Below are 20,216 nucleotides of genomic sequence, written 5' to 3'. Positions count from 1 at the left end.
AGAGTGAACCTGGTTATCTGGGATTCCTTGTGACAAACCAACCTAGAATCTGTGGATTTGGGGGCATGGTTCCTGGAAAATGTTATGAAAACAATGTAACTAACTGAAGATTATGTAGGAATGCTTTATGATCAAAATGACTTCTGGGAGGCACCTGACTGGCTCAGTCTGTGCACCATGTGATTCTTGATCTTAGGCTTGTGAGTTCGAGTCCCATGATAGGTGTAGAGAAGCTTAGAGACATCACTTGGTAGATCTGAGTCTAGAGGTCACCCAGTGTGGCAAAAAATATAATCCGGGAAACTGAACTGATGCGCTGAGCATGTCTCTGCTTCATCTGAGTCTCACTTATGTCCTTAAGATTATTAGAAAAGTTTGATATTGTAGGTTAAATATATTTCCTACGTGTGAGCCTGATTTAGTAACCTGAGTTTTTGTGTTATCTCACCTTGTCGCTTTTTCTGCTATGTTGCCTGTTGGTGACTTTTGGATTAATTTTAGCTCCATTAACTGATTAAGCTTGTTATATCAATTTGGAATACAACTTAAACTATCTCAGTTTCTCTTTGTGTGAAATGGGATTGATAAATAACTGTACTGGATTCCTCTGTCTTCCTCGGGAAAAATCTGTGAAAATTGATTGAATAATTATTCCAACAGTGTTATTTGAGGTGGATCTTTGAAAGGAAGCGGTAATATAAAATGAATCGAGTCATATTTTAGTAGTGTCTAAGATATCCCCAAGAGGAAGTTGTGCCCTGAGAACTCAATCTGACTCCATTTCATCTTTAATCTTCTATGCCAGAGCTCCATTTTGGGAAATTCATAAAAGCTGCTTCTTCTAGAATAATTTATTTCTAAGAAACAGATGTCTTTAAACATTCTATATACCATTTTCCTAGAAAAGTAGGACAATAGAATTCAAGAAGTTTAATGGTACAATGGTAATAGAAGTAGTTCAATGTAGTTTGATACTCATCCTTTCTTGATGTTGGAGCTAAAATTCCGGAAGGTTCTGGCACCTTCCCAAGCTTACACAGCTACTAAAGTTACAGCCTGATGTTGAACCCTCTTTCTGTTTATAGAACTCACCAACCTTCTTCTTGTGGGAACTACCCACTTCCCATTCTCACTTCATGTTGTTCTGATGGATTCCAAAGGTGGGTATATGGCCAAAATCTAGCTAATCTGGGTATTATATCCTCCTAACAGCTGCCTGACCAATGAGAGGCAGATTTGGCTTCTTCTGGAGCTAGTGGGGAAGAGGAGTTCTTTGCATGCTGGGGCTACTCGATGGACTGAGCATAAGCCTGGAGGTCCCTGATGCCAGCCCATGGGGAAGATGGGTTTAACTGTGAATAAAGAGGGAGCCACTTAGGGAGGAAAGAGAAAGAGATGTTGACCTTGTTAAGGCAAGCTGAACTCTTCAGTTTTTCAGTTACATAAGGCAATGGATCCTCTTTTTGATTTGAATTTGATTTGAGTTTCTTTTCCATGTAAAAGAAGAGTTCCAACTTACACATCATGTATATGATCTCAAGTTCTATTATAAACATTTCTACCCTTTCTACTGGTGTGAAAATATTTCAGTTTTGCAAGAAGACCCAATGCAATGGCACATGTTTAGCTGTGGATTTAGATATAACTTGGGGAGAACAAAATAGCTTCAGTTTTTCCAGCTGGTCCTGGCAAGTGAAAGATTCTTCTCTTCTCCATTCTTAAATAGCTTTCTATTGTAGGAATTATGTGATTGATTTCCTCTGTTCACGTATCCTCCTCACATTAGACAATAAGCTTTGTGAGGATAGGGGCTGTATATTTTTATCTCGTATCTCTAGCAACCAGTAAAAACAATACCGATAGAGCCTAACACTTGTTGAGTGCTTACTGTGTGTGCCAGCTACAGATTCATGTTTGACTCACTTAATCCTCACAGCAAACTTAGGAGGTGGGTACCATTTTACAGATGGAGAAATGTACTCAAATTCATAACATGTTAAGTGGAGGAGTTGGATTCAAACCTATACAATCTGTCTCACCCAGTGCCCTGCCCTACTTCTTCAGATTTATAATTGTACTCAGCAAACTAAGTGAAAGCAATTTAAGTGAAAGAATACATAGCTGTGACATTGGGATGGGAAACTTTTACGATGCCCACTTTACATTTGGACAAGCTGAGTCGGTATTGAGAGGACTAGAGTCTGCAACTCTGGACTCCTCCTGGGATACTCTCTCCATCGTCCAGTGCTTACTTATGGATCAAAAAGTTAGGCAAGTACTTTAATTGGAAGCTCCAGGTAAAAATTTGGGTCTTTTAGCATAACTTCTATTTTCACAAAAAACTATCTTTTACATTAAAGCACTTAAAAGAATGATCTTATTTAATAAATAATACAGCAATAATAATGAGAAAATCAACTAAAATACAAACAATTCCTGAGCATCTTCCCAAAGAATGGAGGAAAAAATTAATGTGGTTGAGGGGCGATCAGTTCTCCATAAATATAGCAGGTGGTATTACTTGTGTTGTTATATATCATGTTAATAACCTGAAGATAAGCTAAACTGAATATAAACTATTTCTTTTATTTGTAATTTCCAAAGCCTAGAATAAAGGGCTCTAAGACAAAGATAGGCCATGTTCTCCATGAAAGATTCCTGGAAACTGAAAAATAAGGTCTTTTAACATTTTGTGATATAACTGTTTTTCTTGGCTTAAGCGTAGGTTTTAAAAAATGGTGCTCATTGTTTTGCTTCTAGTTCTTTTATGCATGGACAACCGTGCTGATGATGCATTCAGTTTAGGAGAATTTTCCAATTGAAAAAGTGCTCTGGAGAAGTTTAAGCGCCATGAATCACCCAAACCTCATCTAAGTCTCATGAAGGCAAAGGCTGTGAAAGGCAGTCACAGAGAGAAGACATATTGTAGTTGTGCTGCCTGATTCAACTAAATAGAAAAATATTTTGTAAAGACATGAGAATTTCAGGCATCTGACAGAGTGGTAAGGATAAATGTCACGTTCTGTCAGAAAGGCAAAACCGAGTGACCTGGCGCTCACCCTCCCACTTCTCCTTTCCCCCCTCACGAGGGGGAGACCCGGAATCCCTGTCTCATTCCTATGTGACATACTAAACTGAAGTCTCTTGGTTACATTAAGGAAAGCATTGTCAATGCAGTGGGGCATTTCCCCCTAATTATTTCTTAATGGCTTTCGGACATCCAAAATGGTTTTTTTTTTTTTTAAGATTTTATTTATTTGGGAGAGAGAGAGAGAGAATGGGTGAGTGGGGAGAGGGGCAGAGAGAGAGGGAGAATCCAACTCCCCACTGAGCAGGGAGGCCCGATGTGGGGCTTGATTCCAGGACTCGGGGATCATGACCTGAGCCCAAGGCAGTTGCCTAACCAACTGAGCCACCCAGGTGCCCCTCTTTCAAGCATTCAAAATGATCTTGATCAGGTGAGTAAGTTAATACATTTCCAGTGTGCAGGAAGTAGATTGCTCATAATAATAATAATTGCAGCAACAGCAAACATCTTCTGTTCAGAGAAATTGGCTTCTCACTCCTCATTTGCCCAGGTAGGATGAGGAGCAGAGAGGCAGAGCTCTCCTACTGGCCTGCCTTTTAAACTGGCATTGAATTCTTTTTTTTTTTTTTTTAAAGATTTTATTTATTTATTTGACAGAGAGAAATCACAAGTACACTGAGAGGCAGGCAGAGAGAGAGAGAGGGAAGCAGGCTCCCTGCTGAGCAGAGAGCCCGATGCGGGACTCGATCCCAGGACCCTGAGATCATGACCTGAGCTGAAGGCAGCGGCTTAACCCACTGAGCCACCCAGGCGCCCAAACTGGCATTGAATTCTGAACAGAATACATATCTTACTATTTCCAAATTATTAAAACAGTAAAAATGCCTGATGTCCTCTTCTTTCCAACTTTACTAGCACCTAATTTTTTCTTAGAGATTTCTCCTTCAGGACTTAGAAGACTTTCTCTTCTCATGCCTCTGAGTCCTAGCTCCATTGGATGGAAATTTTTAGCCAATAAAAATACCTATATGCTGTGGGTATACTGACATGGTCTCTTGAGTCCACTACCCTCAGTGGGGAATTATGTAATAAAGGGCTTCACTTTTTGCCTAACTTTCCACTGTGCTCCCAGTTTAAAGAAGGAGAATATGGACAATGTGATCTAATATATCAGATTTGGGGTTTTTTTTTCTTTTATTTTTCTTTTACATTTTTCTTAGACATTGCATCCCCTGCCCTGCAAGCAAAAAAATGTAACCTGGGGATACGTTCCCAAAGTGTACAGTGCCTTCTGCAGAATTTGAAATGTACTGTTTTGAAGGGGTATGTGTACTACAGGGCCATTCTGAGCAGCAAATTGCTGGGTAGGCTGACCTTGGGGCTTTTTAAATCCCCATGTCTAGTAAAGCCTTATCTTCTTAAAGTCACCTCATTTGGGGCTGTTTTTGTCTTTGTTTATTCCACAGGGGCTCTCTTGTTTGTTATTAAGCTATTTTCGTATGATCATCTCTTAATTCACAACAAGCAATTCGATGGTTTCACAAAGGGCAAATAAAAATGGGGTTGCTTTAAAGGCTCAAGTAGGGACTGCAAGTTCAAAGGCAAGTTTGACGGGCTATACGCAATCATTGGTCAGGTAAATGTGGTCTTGCGTCTGCTCAAGGTACCTTGGTCCTCTTGACCTCTTGAGGTACCCCACTAGAACATTTCTGAGGCCTCCTGAGATCTCGAAATGTCAGCCAATAGAACCCTGGTTGAGTAGGGATTGTAGGTTGTGGTCACTGGCAACAGAAATGATATGGGGACTAGTTCTCCAGAAGGTCTCTGTGGGTTCTCTTAACCCACCCGTTTTCTGGAGTGCATTTCAGCACTATATGGTGTTCTGGCTACACCGTGTGTTGAGGTGCCCATGACCTCCAAACTGCAAGCTTGCTTTTCCTTTGTCAACAAACAAATCACTGCTGTCTCCAGGTTGCATGACCAGGATGCCCTAAGTAAAATGACTGAAGTTGTGATTGTTGGTTTGCACACCAAAGTCACTAATGTCAGTGTTTTATGTATGTTCACTTTATTTTCCCTGATAAAATTTTCTCGACTTTCCTATCCACATTGTCTGGAGTTGGGCTTACAACCTGCCCTTAATAGTTGCACATTGAACAGCATCGGGTTCCTAAGTTGCTGTGTGTGCGACTAAGACACACACATTTTAGGTTTAGGACTTGGTTTTTTAACAGGGGTTTAGCTTAATGGATTACAAAATTGAGGGTCAAGAATGATGCACTAATAAAGGGGAAGAGCAAACAGAGGTAGGAGAAGCACGGCTTGCCTGGAAAGCTGTTAGCAAGAGCAAACTACATCCACGGGTCTGGTTCAGACCCCTGTTGTGCCATGGATAAGCTGAGAAGCCTGATCCATCTGCTTCCACTCAAAGGCTCTCAGTTCCTCATCAGGAATAGGAATAATCCCACCCCTTACCTCATAGTATGGCTGTAAGTGCAAAGAAAATGAAATAATGTCCATGGAAATAGTTCATAAAATGTAAAGTGCACCACAAGTGAGGTGGTTGTTAAGATGACTATTATTGGAATGCTCTTAATTCTTCCTGACTCTCATCGTGCCCTGAGAGCAATACTCTATATTTTTAATAAGAACTTGGAAAAATTCAAAACTGCTTTAGAACCATAATTTCCTCCCAATCCTCCTCACTAATATCTATTCCTTTTCCCTTTCATCCCATTTCTAGAAAAGTGAAACCCACATGAGCCATTTTCTCTTGATAACAGGTGAACTATGCCCCAGCATGAAGAAGGACAGTTAATTCCCATTACTCACGAGAGAGATGTTCTGTAAAGTTACCAAGAACAATGAATTAATGAATTAATGAATACTGAACCATCGCTCCTGGGAGGAAATATAGGGTTAAGCTTCTAGGAGCTTCTGGTCACAACATATTTATCAACCAAGCAACACATAACCTCATTTTATGTGTGTTTTTGTTAGACACCATTTTAAATACATCTTGTTGGTTTATTAACATTGAACTCATGTCCAGTAGTGCTTTAACTCATTCGTGAACAAAGCTTCTCTAACACACATGTTTTTTCTGTAAGTCATAGGACAGCCTTCTTGTACTCGGGACAGCAGTCTGCTTAGGGGCCATCTGAAGCAGTGAGACCACCAACAAAAAGCACATACAAATGTAAAATATGGCATTAATAGATGGCAAAAGGGACGTTTCTATGTAATGTGACAGCTGCAGCAAGAAGGCGGAGTGTCCCTTTGTTTGACCTCATTTGGGAGGCTTCCTCGAAATTTTCACCCTTCTGCACATGCCTGAAAATGACCACAAAAGTGTTGGGAGTCCTGATTGTGGGGATAGAGAAAAATTTTAGTTTGTAGGTGAATTTGCAAATATGAATCCTCAAATCATAAGGATCTGCTTTACCTCTGGGGCAGAGTTAGGATCGACGGGTGGAAATGATAGAACAGTTTTCAGATCACCTTCAAAACACATTTCTTGATAATTATAATCATCTAACAAGAGAACAGACTTGCCAACGAGCATCCATTATTGAAGGTTCTAAAGGAAGACCATGATTTAGACAGACCTGGGAGAAGAATACAGGTCCTGAGGGGAGGTCACTGTGCTGGGGTGAGCAATGATCGATGAAAGAATAGGAAAAAAAGCCAAACACAGTTACCATCATTATTGATCATTCCCTAAAATCAATATCCATTCTCTCATACCCAAAATGGGATTTCAATCAGGCCAATATCTAGCGCTTTAGATGAAGTAAAAAGCAATTTTTGATCTCAGGGTTGTGAGTCCAAGCCCCACAATGGGCAGGGAGCCTACTTAAAAAAAAGAAAAGAAAAGAAAAAAAAAAAAGGAAAGAAAAAGTAAAAAGCAGTGCTGTATTTGGGATGTCTGGGTGGCTCATTTGGTTAAGCATCTGCCTTCTCCTCAGGTCATGATCCCAGGGTCCTGGGATTGAGTCCCACATCAGGGTCCTTTTTCAGTGGGGAGCCTGCTTCTCCTTCTGCTCCCTCTGCTTGTGCTTTCTCTCTGACAAATAAATAAATAAATAAATAAAACTTTTTTTTTTTTTTTTTAAGCAGTGCTGTTTTAAATAGGTATGTGTGCATCAGTGTCCTTTATCCTTGCAAGCTGTCACGTGTTAGATGCCATAAGCAGCCCTTAGTAGATTATAGAACAGTGAGGAAGAAAATGCTAAGAGATAAGGAAAGATCATTGAACTGGAAGGAAACATTCTTCAGTAAATCATCAGAACATAAAAGACAGGTCTCAGGGAAGAAGTCACTTTCAGAAACGCCTAACGAAGGTAGGAAGAGAGGGTGCATCTCCATCAAGGACTGAAAGATCCAGAGAATAGGATCTTTATTAGAAAGCAAACTGCATCCCTTTGCTGATAAATGAAAAAAAACTGACATTGCCCCTTCTAAGTAAGGATGATTGTTTAATAATCAGGAACACTGGGACCATGCAGAAAAATTTGATGCTTGTTGGTATTTTCAGAGGCTGGGTTAGGGAGGAGAGGCCACAGCGACCTTCACTTGGGTGTCTTCTCCCCTCTAGTTCCTGCAAAGAGGCAAGAGAAATTCTAGAACATTCTACTGGGAGCTGAGAGTTCTGTGTTTTTGTTTTTGTTTTTTTTAAAGCAAAGCCCAATAAAGTAATAATAAATTCCCTTGTTTCTGCCTTGGCCTGGTTTGCACTGATGCATCGGTGACGAAGGTGCTCCTGTGGGGATCATTCTATTCACTTTTGCTGGGATTTTATAGATTCTGGACTAGTGGGGACATGGCTCCTAGCCACTCAGGGGGCTGGGCTGGGTTTCAGATTTCTTCCCCTCTTTTCCCACTCCTATCTCTAGACAGATAGCTAGCTGGCAGCCATATAAATTCTGGGAGGGTGAAGTTTTTTTTTTTTTTAATTTTAAAAATTCCCACCTTCCGGGGTCCTGGAAGCTAAGCCTGGCTACTCTCTTCACAGGAGTGGGGACATCATTCCCTTTAGCCTCCAACATCTATTCCTGGTTTGGATGCTCTTGGGCTGTTGTTCAGTTCAGCTTCCAGTCAACAATTTGCCTTTCACTTCTGTTCATTTCTGGAACTTGAGCTCCTTTTTCTTCCTTTCAAGTCTAGCCATGTATTAAGGAAAAAACATTCATCCAGAATTTTTGTATATTTAGAATAGGGACTGGAAGGGCTCCCTGCTCCTGCTCCATTTGCCGTAATGAACAAGTCAGCAAATGGTATTTCTCAACCCAAGTCGTTAATTTTGAAAAATATCAAACTTTCAAAATAGTTAAACAAATTGGTCGAGTGACTACCCATCTACCCCTTCACCCATATTTGCCAATTACTAACATGTTGGCCACATTTCTTCTCTGTCTATATTTGAAAGTAAGTTGTAGGGGCGTCTGGGTGGTTCAATGGGTTAAAGCCTCTGCCTTTGGCTTGGGTGATGATCCCACGGTCCTGGGATGGAGCCCAGCATCGGGCTCTCTGCTCAGCAGGGAGCCCGCTTCCTTCTCTCTCTCTGCCTGCCTCTCTGCCTACTTGTGATCTCTGTCTGTCAAATAAATAAATAAAATCTTAAAAAAAATAAAAAAAAGAAAGTAAGTTGTAGAGAGCACATCACAATTCATAAATACTTCAGCATTTATCTACTTGATAACCACAATATTATTACCACAAACTTGACAATAATTCTATGTATTCTTATATACAACAGATCTAATATCCCTAATTATCACAGAAATGTACTTTATAGCTTTCTCAAGAGGAAATTTATGATTCAGTTAAATTATTCACACTTGGTGCAACTGATCTAGCTAAGTCTGTACAACCTCCCCTCCATCTTTTTGTATTTTTCGTGACTCTGCTTTTTTTGAATGGTCTATGCCCTCTATGTTGTAAAATATCCCACATTCTGAAATTTCCTGGCTTGATTTTCATGATGAGATTTTTAAAATCATCCTAGAATATGTATATAAGATAAAAGTTATCATTTTAACCACTCAGGAGTTTACCACTGTGACTTTAGAGCATTAACCACGTCTGCATCGCCGTGCAACCATCGCCACTTTCTCCAGAACTTTCTCCTCATTTTAACGGAAGCTGTGTATTCATTAAACAGTAACTCCTCATTCTGCCCCAGTGCAGGCCTTGCTAGCCACCATTTTACTTTGTGTCTCTATGAATGTGATTATTCTAGCCACGTCGTATAAGTGGAAACACACAATATTTATCCTTTGGTGTTTGACTTATTTCATATAGACAATGGCTTCAAGATTCATACATGTTGATGCAATGTGTCAGAATCTCATTCTTTTAGAAGGTAAAGTAATATTCCATTGTGTGTATGTACCGCATTCTGTTTATCCCTGCCTCCACTGATGGACATTTGGGCTGTTTTTACCCTTTGGTTACTTTGAATACGCTGCCATGAACTTTGGTCTACAAATATCTGGTTGAGTGTCTGCTTTCAATTTTTATGATTTGATTGATTGATTGATTGACTTTTGTCACAGTAGTGTATAGGTGAGGGTCCACACTTCTTACTGTATCACATTCTGTTAGGAGGCACATATTGTCAGTGTTCTTCTATAGCAATGCTAACTTCGACCATGTGGTGAAGGTGGTGACCATCAAGTTGTTCCATTGTAAAAGCACCTTTGTTTTCTGTAATTAGTTAGAAATTTATGGGGTAATATAATGAGATGTGTATATACTGTTCACTCATTAATTTTATCACTTATTAGTGATGCTTACCAGAATAATTATTATATTGGTTGTTTGCAAAATGGTGATTTTAAAAAATTCAGTCATTCATTTTACATTTATTATTGGCATTTTTTTTTAGGGGGAATAATTTGAACAAGTGTCCTTCTCCTCTAAATTTATGGAGGTCCGGAAAAAAAGTGGCATTTTCAAGTGCTGAAAGAAAAGAGCTGTCAACCTAGATGAAAGGAAAGTAAGAGAATTTATCACCAACAGATCTATCTTAAAAGAATGGCTTAAAGGAAATTCTCTAAGCAAAAGGAAATAATAAAAGAAGCTTGAAGCATCAGAAAGTAGAAAAAAAAAACAGAATAAAAAAGAGGGGTGTTGTAAAACAAGCCTCAACAAGTTTAAAATAACTGAAATCATACAGATGATCAATTCTCCAATAATAATGGAACCAGACTGGAAATCACTAACAGAAAGATAAAAGGAAATGCTCCAAACACTTGAAAACTAAACAAGTCACTTCTAAATAATCCATGAATCAAGGAGGACATCTGTAGGGAAGTAAAAAATTAATTTAACTGAATGAAAATGAAAATACAACATACCAAACTTTGTGGAACATAGATTCCAGAAAGCAATGCTAAAATGGAAATTAAATGCATTGAATGCACGCCTTGGGAAAAAGGAAAAGATTCAAACTGATAACCGAGGTCCCAGTTTAAGAATTTAGAAAAGGAGGGCAGACTTATCTCAAAGCAAATAGAAAGAAGGGAGTAATAGAGAGAGAAGTTTAAGAAAAAAATCCGTGAAATTGAAAACAGAAGTGTTAGAGAAAAATCAGTGGACCAAAATTAGGGTTTTCTGAAAGATCAATAAAATAAAAAATCTGCAACAAAGTTGACCAAAAAACAAAATCAAAACCAATCAAGAGAGAAGACACTCATTATTAGTATCAGGAAGAAAAGAGTGGATACCATTACAGACCCAGAAGATATCAAAAGAATAATAGGGTAATATCACAAACAGCACAACACACCTAAACTTACCAACTTAAAGGAAATGGACTAGTTCCTTGAAAGCACCAACTATCACAACTCACCCAATAATGAAATAGATAATTTGAGTCACCCTATAACTACCGAATCAATTGAATTTGTGATTTGAAAATTCCTGAAAAAGAAATCTATAGGCCCAGATGGTTTCACTGGAGAATTTTATAAAATATTTGAAGAAGAATTAACCCCAATTCTCAACAATCTCTCTCTATACAATCTTCTTTTCATTTTAAGAAGCTGATATTCTTGAAGCCAGTTGAAGATAATAAAAAAAAAAAAGAGAGAACAGTATCCCTCATGAATATAGACACAAAAATCCTTAAAACATCAGCCAATTCCATAGTGTAAAATAGATTATATACCATAAACAAATGGGGGTTATTTCAAGGACACCAGCTTGGTTTAATATTCAAAAATCAATCAGTGTAGTATACTCTATTAGTAAGCTAAAGAGTAAAAACCATGCAATCATACATGGATGCAGAAAAAGCACTTGACAAAATTCAATGCCCATTCATGATAAAAACTCTCAGAAAAATAGGAATAATGGAACTTTTACGTAAAGAGCATCTACAAAAAACCCTACAGGGACTATTATAACTTAATGGTGAAAGACTCAATGTATTCTCTTTAACTTTGGAACAAAGCAAGGATGTTTGCTTTTACAACCCTTACTCAACATAACACTGGACATTCGCTTTAATTCAGTAAATTGAGAAAAGGACATAAAAGACATTTAGGTCAGAAAGGAAGAAATACAACTGGATTTGCACATGACATGATTCTATCAGTAGAAAATCCCAAGGAATCTAAAAAATAGCTATAAATGGGTCATGGGACACAAGATAAACACATGAAAGTCGGTTGCCCTTCTAAATATTAGCAATGGACTTATGGACATGTAAATTAAAAATACGATACCATTTGCAATCACTCAAAAAAACCATCCATGAAATATTTGGGTGTAGCTCTTTTAAAACATCCAAATGATTTGTTTCCTGAAAACTGCAAATTGCTGATAAAAATATCAAAGTAGATCTAAATAAATGGAGAAATAGAGTTATTATGTTCATCGATTGGAAGACTCAACAGAGTAAAGAGGTCAGTTCTTCCTAAACTGTTACACATGTTTGATGTACTTTGTATTAAAAATCCAGCAAGATTTTTTTTGGGAGATATAAACAAGATTATTCTAATTTTTTTACATGGAAAGCTAAAACAATTTTGAAAAAGAAGAATGAAGTGGGAGGATTCATTCTTTACAATTTCAAGACTTACTATAAGGCTATAGGAATAAAGACTATATTGGTAGAGGGAAAGACACATAGACCAATGGAACAGAATAGAGGATTCAGAAATAGACCCACACAAATACTCTCATCTGGGTTTTGACAAAGGTACAAAAGCGATTCCATGGTACTGATGCAGTTGTACATCTGTAGGCAAAAAAAAAAAAAAAAAAATTGGCATAAATCTCACACCTTATCTAAGAACTAACTTACTGTGTATAACTGACTTAAATGTAAAACATAAAACCTTAAAGCTTTTGGAAAAAGCTTTAGAAGAATATTTTCAGCATCTTTGGGAAAAGAGTTGTTAGACTTGACATTAAAAGCAGAACCTAGAAAAGGAAAAATTGATAAACTGGACTTTATCCAAACTAGAACCCTTTGCTCTGCGAAAGACAGCACCAAGAGAAGGAAAAAGAAAGATACAGACTGGGAGAAGGTATTTGCAAACCACATTTCTGACAAAGAACTAGTATCTGGAGTATATGAAGAATGCTCAAAACTCAACAATTAAGTGAAAAATGATTTTTTAAAGAACCCAATATCATAAAATGAGAAAATACATGAAGAGACCTTTCACCAAAGGGGATATACAGATGGTAAGAAAGTATATGAAAAGATACTCGACATCATTAGCTGTTAAGGATACACAGATTAAAACCACAAGGACAGCTTACTACCCACCTATCAGTAGGGTGTTGTCATTACAAAACAGTCACTGTTTTTTAGTGCTCACAGGGTGTGGAGATACTGGATCACATACATTGTTGGTGGGAATGTAAATACAGCCCCTCTGGAAATAGTTCCACCATTTTTTTTTTTTAAACTAAATATGTAACATTCATAGGACCCAAAAATCGCACTCTTAGGCATTTATCCTAAGAAATAACAATGTATATCTGCACAATACTGTATGAATTTGTTTATATAACATTCTCGAAGTGACAAAATTATAGAGCAGACTAGGAGTTGCCAGGGGTAGAGGTAGGGATGAGGGGAAGAAGACAGGAGGGAAGTGGGTGTGGCTATGAGAAATCCTGGAAATGATATAAATATTCTGTATTTTGACTGAATCAGTGTCAATGTCCTGGTAGTGACAATGTACTATAGCTTTGATAGATGTCCCATTGGGTAAAGCATACATGGGATTTCTGTTATTCCTGAAAATTGCATGTAGAATATACAATGATCTCAATATAGAAAGTTTAATTAAAAATTTGTATTTATAGATCCTGCTCTCAGAGATTCTGCCTAAGTAAGTCTGTCAAGGAGCTTAAGAGACTAGATTTCCAAAAAAAAATACCATTTATGATTCTGACTCAGGGAGCCCACAGAGCTCACTCTGAAACAGTATTCTAGACCATTTCAGGGGAAGTAAGTTAGAAATTTCCTTCTGAAATCTCTAGTTCAAATTTAACCCACAGTATCATATTCTTTACCACCTTTTATTTCATATTTGTACAGTAAAACTCTGTATTTCTTATTAATGGATTTCCTTATTTGTTTTATCTTACAATATACATAAAACAATTAGAAGATTATAATACTAATACTATTCTATATCCACAAGTAAAGCACAAGGTTATTTTGCACTTCTTTGTCTTTACAGTATATCCCACAAAGATTTATGGTCAGAATACTATGTTCAAAAGTTATTTGAGGGGTGCCTCGGTGGCTCTGTCAGTTAAGCATCTGACTTTAGCTCAGGTTATGATCTCAGGTTCTTGGGATCGAGCCCTGCATCAGGCTCTCTGTTCAGCGTGGAGCCTGCTTCTCCCTCTCCCACTCCCCTGTGCTCTCTCTCTCAAATAAATAAATAAAATCTGAAAAAAGAAGTTACTTGAATTGATTCTTTTCTTTGTGTGTTTATTATTTAATCAATTTGATAAACATTTAGTTTCTTTGTTTTTGCTTATATTCCAATTTAGCATGTACTTTTTCATCCTTTTTTATTTTAGTTTTTGAATATGTAAAATACTTACATAATTGAAAATTCAAAATAATGTAAAAAGGTTTACTCAGTGAAGTTTCATTCCAATCCCTTCCTCTCACACATCCTATCCCTCATCCTTATTATAGGTCATAAAATTTATTAGTTTCTGTTTTTTAATTTCTGTGTTTCTTTTTGGCAAAAAAATTATATATTCTTATTTTCTCTTTTTTAATAACACAAAAGGTAACATACTATATACATTCTTTTGTGTCTCGTCTTTTAAACTTAAAAATGTATCCTGAAGGGGCGCCTGGGTGGCTCAGTGGGTTAAAGCCTCTGCCTTCAGCTCAGGTCATGATCCCAGGGTCCTGGGATCGAGCCCTGCATGGGGCTCTCTGCTCCGTAGGGAGTCTGCTTCCTCCTCTCTCTCTGCCTGCCTCTCTGCCTACTTGTGATCTCTGTCAAATAAATAAATAAAAATCTTTAAAAAAAATGTATCCTAAAAAATCATTCTGTATCAACTCATAGAAAAGATATATATATATATATATTTTTTTTTTTCTTCTTCTTCTTCTTCTTCTTTTTTTTAAAGATGTATGCTTGGGGCGTCTCGGTGGCTCAGTCAGTTACATGTCTGCCTTCAGCTCAGGTCATGATGATCCTGGGGTCCTGTGATTGAGCCCAAATGAGGCTTCCTGCTCGGTGGGGAGTCTGCTTCTCCCTCTTCTTCTGCCTGCTTTCCCCCTGCTTGTATTCTCTCTCTTGCTCACTGTCTCTCTCAAATAAATAAATGAAATATTTTTAGAGAGAGAGAGAAAATATATACAAATCTATATTTTTAAAGATTTTATTTATTTTTTAATTTATTTGAGAGAGAGCATGCTGGAGAGGGGGTTGGGGGAGTGGGAGGTCAAAGGGGCAGAGAGGGAGGGAGAGGAAGAGGAAAAGAATCCCCCCAGCAGACTCCAAGCTGAGCACAGAGTGTGGTGTGGGGCTCAGTCTCAGGACCCCGAGATCACAACCTGAACTGAAACCAAGAGCCGGACGATTGGCTGAGCCACGCAGGCGCCTCTGAAAAGATACATTCTTAATAAATATTTGATGATTGAAATCTGATTGAATATTATCACTCAGGGACTTAAGTCGATAATAGTAATAATACAGAAGGATGAAATCTAAACATCCTTCATTGGAACTTTGAGGTACACGGCTTATTCTCTGCTCTATTTCATGAATATTTTAAGGCAGTAACCACTATGGAATAAATTTTAAGGGAAAGGTAGTGTCTCCTACGCTATGGAGCATCCTTGGCTGATAAAAGCTTTCATTTTAAGGCAAATGAGTTGTACACAATTTGGGTTTCATCATTGTTAAAGATCCTAGGTTTTTCTTTCTCCCCCTTTTTTTTTTTTTTTCCAAAAGGTTCAGCAAATTCCTCCTCTAACAGCTTTCAGCCTGTTAAGGATAGTTTTTAGCTTGTGTTTAGCTTGCATCTTTGGGCGCGAAATCTTCCCTCTCATTGCAAACTCCAGGCTGATCTCAAAACACTTCTCACGGCTGGCTTTCCTGCTCTGGGGACTCTGCAGGGCGAATTGCTTCACAAAAACCTCTCGGCATAGCGAATCTGCTGGGAAAACTGGATACCACTCACAGCTGGAGTGGTTAAAAAAGTCATGGGTATAAGTTGTATAGAATCTGTTTCGGATGTGCTTGCTTTTCTTCAGGTTTTAAAACATAAGAACCGGATCTTACCAGTTATCCAACTGGTTGAGTATGCATCAATTAATAGGAATGTACTAATAGATCATGGTTGCTTTCAAAAACCTTTGTACAGGGCGCCTGGGTGGCTCAGTGGATTAAGCCGCTGCCTTTGGCTCAGGTCGTGATCTCAGGGTCCTGGGATTGAGCCCCGCATTGGGCTCTCTGCTCGGCGGGGAGCCTGCTTCCCTTCCTCTCTCTCTGCCCGCCTCTCTACCTACTTGTGATCTCCCTGTGTCAAATAAATAAATAAAATCTTTAAAAACAACAACAACAAAAAACCCTTGTACAAAACAAAAAAATGTACCCAAATTTCTAAGATAACATCTTTAATTAAATTTAGCCAGATAAACACAAACCTTTTAAAAAGATAGTAAAGGGGAGGCTGGGTGGCTCAGTGGGTTGAGGCCTCTGCCTTTGGCTCGTCATGATCTCAGGGTTGTGGGATCGAGCCCGGCATCAGGATCTCTGCTCGGCAGGGAGCCTGCTTCCCCACCCCCCCCCTCTCTGCCTGCCTCTCTGCTTCCTTGTGATCTCTCTCTGTCAAATAAACAAATAGAATGTTTATAAATAAATAAATAAATAAATAAATAAAAAGATAGTAAAAATCAAGAATGTTTTTCTATCTTGAACATCACTTGGTCAGTCACCAGACCTTGCCATTTATGTAGCATGAGGATTCCATTTTGCTCATGTAGTCCAAACACAACGCTGGAAACTTCCTTTGAGTGGATGTTCAGAAACAAATACATGTAGTGGTTTAATAATTGCAATTAGGAACAATTTTGCCACTTGTTATTTTAGATTGATGGTCAATACAAACTTCTATTTATTTTATGTGTTTTTTGTACCTAAAATTTAAGTTGTGCAAATTTGTCTAGTTGCAGTCAGAATAAAGATATTTATTTGATAGGCATTTAAGTCAACCTATAAAGCAGTGGTGTGTGTGTTTGTGTGTGTGTGTATTTAGCCAAAAGCATAGAGGTTAATAATAATAAAATCAACATTTACTAAACTCTGCATTAAGTGCTTTATAATCATCTTATATAATCACAGATTTATCCTTAGATGAGCAAGGAGGCTCAGAGAGGGGAGATGACTTGTGCAAGTAGTCGAACACATGGGGCGCCTGGGTGGCTCAGTGGGTTAAAGCCTCTGCCTTCAGCTCAGGCCATGGTCCCCCAGGGTCCTGGGATCGAGCCCCGCATTGGCCTCTTTGCTCTGCAGGGACCCTGCTTCCTCCTCTCTCTCTGCCTACTTTTGATCTCTGTCTGTCAAATAAATAAATAAAATCTTAAAAAAAAAAAAAGGAAGTTGAACACATATTGACACAGCTCATAAGAGGCTGCACTGAGATTTCAAATGCCTGCAGACAACTCCCTGAGAGTCCCAGACAGGTGAAACCGACATATTCTGTAGAAAAGCCATTCTCTACTATGCATGTTCATTACCATTATGGAGTTCGAAGGAAAATTGTTTCTCCAAACATGTTTTAATGTAAAGATAGCTGGTTCCAAGAAGCAAGCTGTGAGAGACCTGATCTCAGTCAATATGTCATTTAACTCAATTCACTGACCAAGGACAGGAGAAGAGGCCAGTAAAATGACCAAGTTTATGAAAAAAGCCCATAGACAAAAAGCAGAGGTGACTCTCTTCCATCTTTTTCTAACTAGAAAAGTTTTCCAAAGTGAACAAGCGAATACATTCCAGGCAGGATGGAGTCAATTCCCACATTACCTTCACACTTCTCCCTATTACAGTCACATGATGATGACTACCACAGATTATTCTCAGAGTTGTGTAAGTCATCTCGCTCTCTTTTATGTTGTGACATTATGTGCTGTGAATAATGAATGGAGAGAAAACAGCACTTAGTATAATGTCTGAGACACACATCTAAAAAGACGTCTTCATCAGGCTAGAGTTTGTGCTTGGGGAATGGAAAAATGGATTCAGTAGTTGAGAGCAGGTGATAAAGTTATTCAGGGAATTTAATGGGCATCATGTACCCATGTACCCATCATGTACCCAGTTCTAGAAGTTGGTATCTGTCAGAGTGGTTCAGAAAGGGGTCATAAATAAGCTGAAGAGAGCATGATGTCCATGAGTTCCAAAACAGGAGGCATCAGACCTAGAATCATTTATTTACTCATTCATTAAGCATTAATTAAGTGCCTTCTATGGGATAACACTATACTATGTGTTATGAATAAAAATGAATAAACCATGGCCTCTTCCTCACAATACCATGATGGAAGCAAAAAATCTGAACAATTACAATATAATGGGCTGTATTAGAATATAGGTAAAGGAAAGGTTTTATAAATCTAGCAGGGAGAAAAAAAAAAAAAGACCAAATCGTATCGGGATCCTTCACAAGTAAGGTAAATGAGGTAAAAGTTGCCTGTTCCTTGAAAGGTTAAGGCCAGGTTAAGAAGAAGGCAAAACATTACAGATATAGGAACAGCTTGCAAAAAAGTATTGAGGGATGAAAGGCCATCTTGTATTTAGAGAATGGCAACACTTTTAAAGGACCGGAATGCAGGATATGTCAGGGAAAGTGAAAAGATAATACAACTGTAGTGATAACCAGATAGGTGTTTACAAAATACTTTGAATACTATCCCTTAGCTGCTGGGGAGCCAGCCACTGAATGGTTTCATCATAGGACTGGCATTTGCTGGGCATGTATTTACCATGAAAGTAATGATGTTAAATTTTCAGAGCTCCTCATCTTCATGGACCTTTCCAAGACCCTTGGAAGATCCTGAGCAATGTGCCCAAGTCCATTTGTTTTTGCCACGTTTGAAAAAGAAATACTTTATTTTACTTTATTTTATCCAACTCTAAATTGGATAATCTTTAGCCTTCACAAAACTTGGATCTTCCCCGGCATGACCTATGACTTATGACTCTGACAATGAGATGGTGGATGGGAGCGAGGGGGAGAGGCTGGTAGGAGTCACTGAGAACTGAACTAAGGCAGTGGTGCAGATGATCAAGAGAAGGGGCAGGCCCTTAGGAGGTAAAATCAACAGGATTTGTGACAGGTTAATATGGGGATGGAGTGGATGCAAAAAATTTTTGGAAGACTTAGATTTTTAATGGATGTTTAAGAGGATGGTGTTACTATAATTGCAAAATGAAATATACATTTGGGAGCTGGAAAGACAGTGGATTATCTTTGTCAGGAAGGAGGAGCACAAAAGAAGGGTGTTCAGTAATGTTAGATACTGAAAAAAAGATGGAAGGAAATGAGAACTAAGGATTATCTATTGAGTTTGCGAGTTAGGAAGTCACCAATTACCTTAGGAGAAAACAAAGAATGGGACCACTGGGTGGTGTGGTGAACTCAGAAGGCAGCAGCAAGCGGATTATAGCCCTCCCTGTACCGCTCATGACTTTGATGAGTTCAAGGTAGAACAGCAGTGGCTTTGGGGGAGTGGGTGGGAGAGAAGAGCTATGGAATGATAGACAATCCCAGTCAAGAGGGACTGGGAGGAGGTAGTCAGGCTGTGAGGAAAGGGATTCAGACACAGGGGAACCAAACAGACTCTAGCAGAGTGTGGGATTTTTGGAATCAGAAGGCAAGTTACTGGGGTACAAGGTGCTGGGAAGAGTGGGAGTTAGGCTGCTCTAATGCTGAAGAATTTCAGTATTGTCATAAAATGCCCCAAATCCCCAGAATGAAGATAAGGTGGTCTCCAGAGTCCAGGGCATATCTGAACCAGCAAACATCGGACAAGAGAGCTCAGTGATACAGCGGGCAAGATGCGGGGGACCTGGGAATCAGGAAGAGCAAAACCAGAAGGAAAAATTTATGGTTGGGTAAGGGATGCGAGGCAGCTCCTCTTGCCTCCAGGCTCTGGAATCTGAAGTCAGCACTTCTAAAATCAGAGGGGAGATTCAGGCCCATTGCCCTTTGTATCTCTAACAATAGCGCTACAGTCTTTTGAGTTTATCATGTGATCACTCTGAAGTTTCAGAGAGGAAAAACTGGAGATTTTGCTCTAAAGATTCCTAAGGGGAATCAAGAAAGACATAGTATAGGTCTGGGACTGTTCACTAAAGTACTCCTAGCAGCAAAAACCAAAAGAAACACAGCTGGAAATCGTTTTATGAATTGCAGGGAAATTGTAAGATTGAATTCAGTCAAGATAATTGGTTTTTAAGTATGTCCTTTTCCCTCTCTCCTATTTGATATTATTAACATGAAGACTTTTTAAATGTCAATAATTTAAATGTAATTTAATTTCTTTAATGAAATTGTTTAATAATTGGAGAATGTAAGAATAGCTTTGGAGCAGCAGCATCAGGGGAGGGTGCTGAGGGCAAGGGGGAGCACTCAGCCTTAGAGGGGAAGGAAGGTGCCTTCCGTTTCTCCAGGGTGACTGGTT

This window comes from Mustela lutreola, chromosome 11, assembly GCF_030435805.1.
Source record: "Mustela lutreola isolate mMusLut2 chromosome 11, mMusLut2.pri, whole genome shotgun sequence".
NCBI classification, from domain to species: domain Eukaryota; kingdom Metazoa; phylum Chordata; class Mammalia; order Carnivora; family Mustelidae; genus Mustela; species Mustela lutreola.
Note: the sequence above shows the minus strand (reverse complement) of the source record.